Source organism: Takifugu rubripes, chromosome 7 (genome assembly GCF_901000725.2).
Source record: "Takifugu rubripes chromosome 7, fTakRub1.2, whole genome shotgun sequence".
Taxonomy (NCBI): Eukaryota; Metazoa; Chordata; class Actinopteri; order Tetraodontiformes; family Tetraodontidae; genus Takifugu; species Takifugu rubripes.
In genome coordinates, this window is record NC_042291.1 from 15042720 (window position 1) to 15048587 (window position 5868).

General features: G+C 47.0%; 1 long non-coding RNA gene across 1 annotated transcript; it reads right to left on the reverse strand.

Annotated features, from left to right (window-relative positions):
* Positions 1-2706: 2706 nt before the first annotated feature.
* Positions 2707-5476, reverse strand: LOC115250491 (uncharacterized). Its single transcript, XR_003889052.1, has 3 exons — positions 5421-5476; positions 3218-3377; positions 2707-2905 (listed from the first exon to the last, which is right to left on the reverse strand). It is a non-coding gene; the product is annotated as an uncharacterized lncRNA (long non-coding RNA).
* Between the last annotated feature and the right edge of the window lie 392 nt (positions 5477-5868).

Consider the following 5868-nt stretch of genomic DNA (forward strand, 5'->3'; position numbering starts at 1 on the left):
TGCGTGTGTGCGTCTCTTCCACCTTAATGGCCTTTGCTCAGCTGATGCACGAGCTTCTGCTCCTGATCAATACCGGCTCCCCATTCAACAGTCACGCAAATGTCTCCCGAGCCTCTTCGCTCAGCTACATAGCATCTTAATCCCAGTCATTAAATGATAGTGATGTCATTAACTTATTTGCCCAGTCCACATGCCGCCATTGATTTAATAAGTGTGTGTGTGTGTCCATGCACGCATGCGTAGCTTGCTCACTTATCAACAGTATTTCTCGTACCGTGTTGCCGTGTGCACCTTTTAATTGTACTAATTCCCACCAGTGTGAGGCTGGAGCGAGCGCACGTTTCGCCTCATTAAAGCGTCAGCAACAACCGTTTTTAACCACTTCAGCCTCATAAATGGGTTAAAATCCTCCGCGTATTGAGTCTGGCTGCAGGGAACCCAATTTGTAACCTCTGCCCGGTAATATGTTAACCGGACTTTATCAGGGGACGGGCAGGATGTAAAATTCATACGCTATCTGGGAGGAACTAATTGAACCAATTAAGAAAGTGAATGTGGAAGACTGGGAGCCTGCAAACACACACAGCCCCTCTGGAATAGACTGGAAGGTCACTGTTGCCACCGACGACTGCCCCACAATCCCTCGCCTTTAATCCCTCGCCTGTACTTTAATGCTGATAGAGAGCTCTTCAGAACTGTTCTTCAGCTCTGCTCTTCATCAATGTTCTTCAGCTCTGCTCTTCAGAACTGTTCTTCACCTCTGCTCTTCATCAGTGCTCTTCAGCTGTGCTCTTCATCAGTGATCTTCATCAATGTTCTTCATCAATGTTCTTCAGCTGTGCTCTTCAGCTGTGCTCTTCATCAATGTTCTTCATCAATTTTCTTCAGCTGTGCTCTTCATCAGTGCTCTTCATCAATGTTCTTCATCAATGTTCTTCAGCTGTGCTCTTCAGCTGTGCTCTTCATCAATGTTCTTCATCAATGTTCTTCAGCTGTGCTCTTCAGCTGTGCTCTTCATCAATGTTCTTCATCAATTTTCTTCAGCTGTGCTCTTCATCAGTGCTTTTCAGCTGTGCTCTTCATCAATTTTCTTCAGCTGTGCTCTTCATCAGTGTTCTTCATCAGTGTTCTTCATCAGTGCTCTTCATCAGTGCTTTTCAGCTGTGCTCTTCATCAATGTTCTTCAGCTGTGCTCTTCATCAGTGCTCTTCATCAGTGCTCTTCAGATGTGCTCTTCATCAGTGTTCTTCATCAGTGCTCTTCATCAGTGCTCTTCAGATGTGCTCTTCATCAGTGTTCTTCATCAGTGCTCTTCATCAGTGATCTTCAGCTGTGCTCTTCATCAGTGTTCTTCATCAGTGTTCTTCATCAGTGCTCTTCATCAGTGCTCTTCATCAGTGCTCTTCAGCTGTGCTCTTCATCAGTGTTCTTCAGCTGTGCTCTTCAGTGTTCTTCAGCTGTGCTCTTCATCAATTTTCTTCAGCTGTGCTCTTCATCAGTGTTCTTCATCAGTGTTCTTCAGTGCTTTTCAGCTGTGCTCTTCATCAATTTTCTTCAGCTGTGCTCTTCATCAGTGTTCTTCATCAGTGCTCTTCATCAGTGCTTTTCAGCTGTGCTCTTCATCAATGTTCTTCAGCTGTGCTCTTCATCAATGTTCTTCAGCTGTGCTCTTCATCAATGTTCTTCAGCTGTGCTCTTCATCAGTGTTCTTCATCAGTGCTCTTCATCAGTGCTCTTCATCAGTGATCTTCAGCTGTGCTCTTCATCAGTGTTCTTCATCAGTGCTCTTCATCAGTGTTCTTCATCAGTGCTCTTCAGCTGTGCTCTTCAGCTGTGCTCTTCATCAGTGTTCTTCATCAGTGATCTTCAGATGTGCTCTTCATCAGTGCTCTTCATCAGTGATCTTCAGCTGTGCTCTTCATCAGTGTTCTTCATCAGTGCTCTTCATCAGTGTTCTTCATCAGTGCTCTTCAGCTGTGCTCTTCAGCTGTGCTCTTCATCAGTGTTCTTCATCAGTGATCTTCAGATGTGCTCTTCATCAGTGCTCTTCATCAGTGATCTTCAGCTGTGCTCTTCATCAGTGTTCTTCATCAGTGCTCTTCATCAGTGCTCTTCATCAGTGCTCTTCATCAGTGCTCTTCAGCTGTGCTCTTCATCAGTGCTCTTCATCAGTGCTCTTCATCAGTGCTCTTCAGCTGTGCAGTGTCCAACAGCAGCTTGCCCCAGGGCTGCTTTCCTGGCCAGTGATTAATTGCAGACGAGCAGAGGAAAAGTCAAGGATGAGCGTCAAAGCTCCGCTCATCACCACACGTCTACAAATACAAGAGCCGGATCGTTTCTTCACACAAACATATTTGCTTGAGGAAACAAACAAACGAGCGAGAAACTCACACAGCAATAGGAGCCTTGGGTACTTGGTGTTGAAAATATCATAATTAGTGAGCATACAGCCGCCATGACTGTTAATTACACCAAAGCCGCTGCAGTCAGCACTTTCATACGCTCGCTAGCGGAAGAGGAAAAATCGTGGAATACATTTAAGTATTTTTCTATTGATCTACGAAGGTGGTGAAGGCTCTTCTGATCATACATCTTAAATTCCAAATGATGCCTCCATATAAAATGGAAGTAAACACGACTTAAACCACTTGAATCTATTTGTCTGAAGTGGCTTCATTGGCACAGACGTCTCATCTTCAAGGGCAACGTACGTTTATTACTGTAGAACAAAGGATGTGAATGACGCCGTTGACTGACAGCAGTTCACAGCCGGAGCTGCTGGAACAGCCACGCTTGCACCAACCGTCTCAGAGAGGCCGAACTTCATCCCCTGCTGTAAAATCTATGCGTGTCCTTGGCTGTCTTCCATCCGAACGTTCATCTCTGCAGGCACACATCTCTCTCACTGTACAGTGATAAAAAATTATATATCCATATATCCTTGTGTTTTTATGTTTGGGGCTATATTTATATTTTATCACGGCCCCTCTTTCAGGGTTCTTGCTCATAGCAAGAAGAAAATGTAACCTTGATAGAAACACATGTGCTAATGGAGTCAAACTGGACCAGTAAAAGACAGAAGACCAGTGAAACGTTCCTTCAGTCAAGCTTTACAGCGATATAGATGTTAAATAAGAGCGTCAGTGGAGAGAAATGTTGCTGTCTGTGCAGAGGAACGTGTGCAGAACAAGGAACAAGAAGTTGTCAGTGTTGGTACCTGGACCTGTGGGTGAGTAATGGAGGCTCCCATTGCATCACAAATGGTTTCTGTTGTCTTGGAGGCAAAGCCAAGTACCTGAACCCCAAATGTCCCACAATCCTCTAGTTGTACCTGATCCAGCAGTTGCCACTGGCTGACTGTGGCGTCGGTTCCGTGCCTACAAAATAAATAGTTAAATCAGTTTGTTGAAAACATAATACATTTTTCCCGCCCTGATATCCACTCTGCATTTATGTGGGAAATATTTAGGGGTTCCTCAGTTATTTATCTATAATTTAAGCCACAGCTGTAGTAACAGCGACCTTGGCTAATGCTAGCAGTCTGCTAAGTGCTACACGTGAAACAGCATAGCAGATGCCCCTTCCTTGGCTTTTTATTCTTTAGCCAAAGCGTTTGTCTTGAACGACTGTGGCAGTTAATGACACAGCCTGTTTGCACCGTGTTTTTAATTTGTTAAATCAAAAGAAGAGAAGACAAGGTCAGCGTCGTACAAGCAGCGGTACCTCTATGCAGATGACTGCAAATCCCACAATGCAGTGCGGTTTTCCCACTGCTACGTCACCCTTTTGAGGCCTTAAAATGCTATAAATGCTCTACTCAGCCTCTTGCCTCCTCTCCTACCTCCTCTCTTGGCACGTTTGCTTAACAGAAAGTGGTATTGAAGATATGTGAGAGGCCACCTCTGCGTTCGCTGGATTGTGAGAAGAAGCTGGTTTCAAATCTGTATGAATGTGCATTTTTGGGACACAGTTGAAGAAAACGCTGAAGATTTCAAAGACAATGTCAAAACGAGGACCGAAGCTTTAATTGCCCATATGATCTTTACTCTGCAGCAGCTCACATGGCCCCCGTTACAACGCTCCGTAGCTGTGGGCTGGGCTTCCCTCGCTTTTTCACCACCTTTTTCACCACCTTTTTCACCACCTTCCCTTCTCTGCGTCTCGTCTCCTCCTGTGTGTGACTTTGCTGCTGCAGTATGTTTTATTTCTAAATCAAAGTAATGTGGTGATTTTATACCCAGCGAAGGAGGGGGCCGTCGTTACGGCATCATGCCAAGGGGACAATGAGTGAAATGAAAAACGGGAGCTCCAAACTGAGCAGAGACACAAATCAAAGAGGCCCTGGTCTAAAACGCTGCCTGGAGGATGAATCCAGCTCTGAGAAGTCTCACAGTAAGTCAACGGCGTGCAGATGAAAGGAGTCTGTTCATCGTCGCCGGGTCAGTGTTTATGCTACCGTTGATTTCTCTGGGTTATTGTTGGACAGTGGTGCATAAAATGACACCCAGCAGAGGAAGCGTCTGCTGATGACAGTCAGTGACACGTTTATTTAAGCATCCCTTCAACATTAAAAGTCCTTGAGTTACATTTAGATGTTGACACCAAGCAGGTGGAGGTAAAATGGAGGTAAAGGCCGTCTAGACAAAGGGCAGGAGGGGCAAAGATGGAGAATCCAGACGTTTGAAGCCCGCGTGCCCTACGTATGGTCTCTGGTGCTGGGACAGAACAATGAGCCTCTTCTGTGCGCTTTGTATCTCAGGCACAACAAATCACACCAGTGACCCAGAAAAATAGGTAGAAAGTCAAATAAACGGCCTCTGCAGGGGGCATATTTACAGCTGGGGAGGGATGGGCTTCATTTGGCCGGTGGAAATAAAACATAGTGCTATTTAATTCATTTATGATAATTTCATTGAACTTCCTGTGTGTGTGTGCGTGTGTGTGTGTGTGTGTGTGTGTGTGTGTGTGGACGGGGGGGGTTAGATGTAGGCCTGTGAGCTCAGGGTAGCTGCTTCTGTGCCGCCGTGTCTGCCAGCCTCACTGACCTATTATGGAGACATCAAGGGAGTAAGACAGAGACAACCAGGTCACCCTTACCTGGGCTGCAGGATAAACGACCCCCCCCCCCCCCCCCCCACCACCACCACCAACACCAACACCACCAACACCACCATGACCCCCTCCCCCCTCCTTTTCTCTTTGGTTTGCTTTTTAACTCACTCCTCCATCAAACTCATTTCCTCCATCTGACTGGCCCTTCCTTGCTTCTTTTCCTCCCTCCCTTCACCCACCAACTCCAACCCCCCACCCACCCCACCCCCCTGCATCAGTCCACCCAGCAGAATTACTAATATAAAGGCGGTTGTTTGCCGGCCTGATTAGCGGGATCGCTGCCGCAAAGAAGAGCGCTTTGCACTGACCTTACTCACAAATTGTTGTCTTGCACACGGCGAGCGCATCCTTGTTGCAGCCCCCGCCCACCCGCTCGCCCCCCCCCCAGCGCAGACTAAAGACGCAAACCCTTCAGCCTTTCTTCTGCCGCGTTCCCAGGAATTCCCACTGTTTGCCTGGTTGACATTCGGCAGAAAGTCAAGCCGCTGATCAATCCGCGGGGCGGGCGAATGCAGCTCGGGCCGACACCTCAGGCAGATTAAGGGACACCTCAGGCAGATGGATTAAGCGGGAGGAATTCGCCCTCTTTAGCTGTCACAGAGGAGGGACAAATTATGTCAGTGTGCTGCCTCTCTTTCAAATCTGCACATTTCCTCCCAGGAAGCTGGAGCTCTGACATTTAGCAAAAAAAAACACCAGACAGGTGCCGTCACGCATGCGGCTCAGAGGCGGCGGCCGGTTCGCGCGTACTTATGC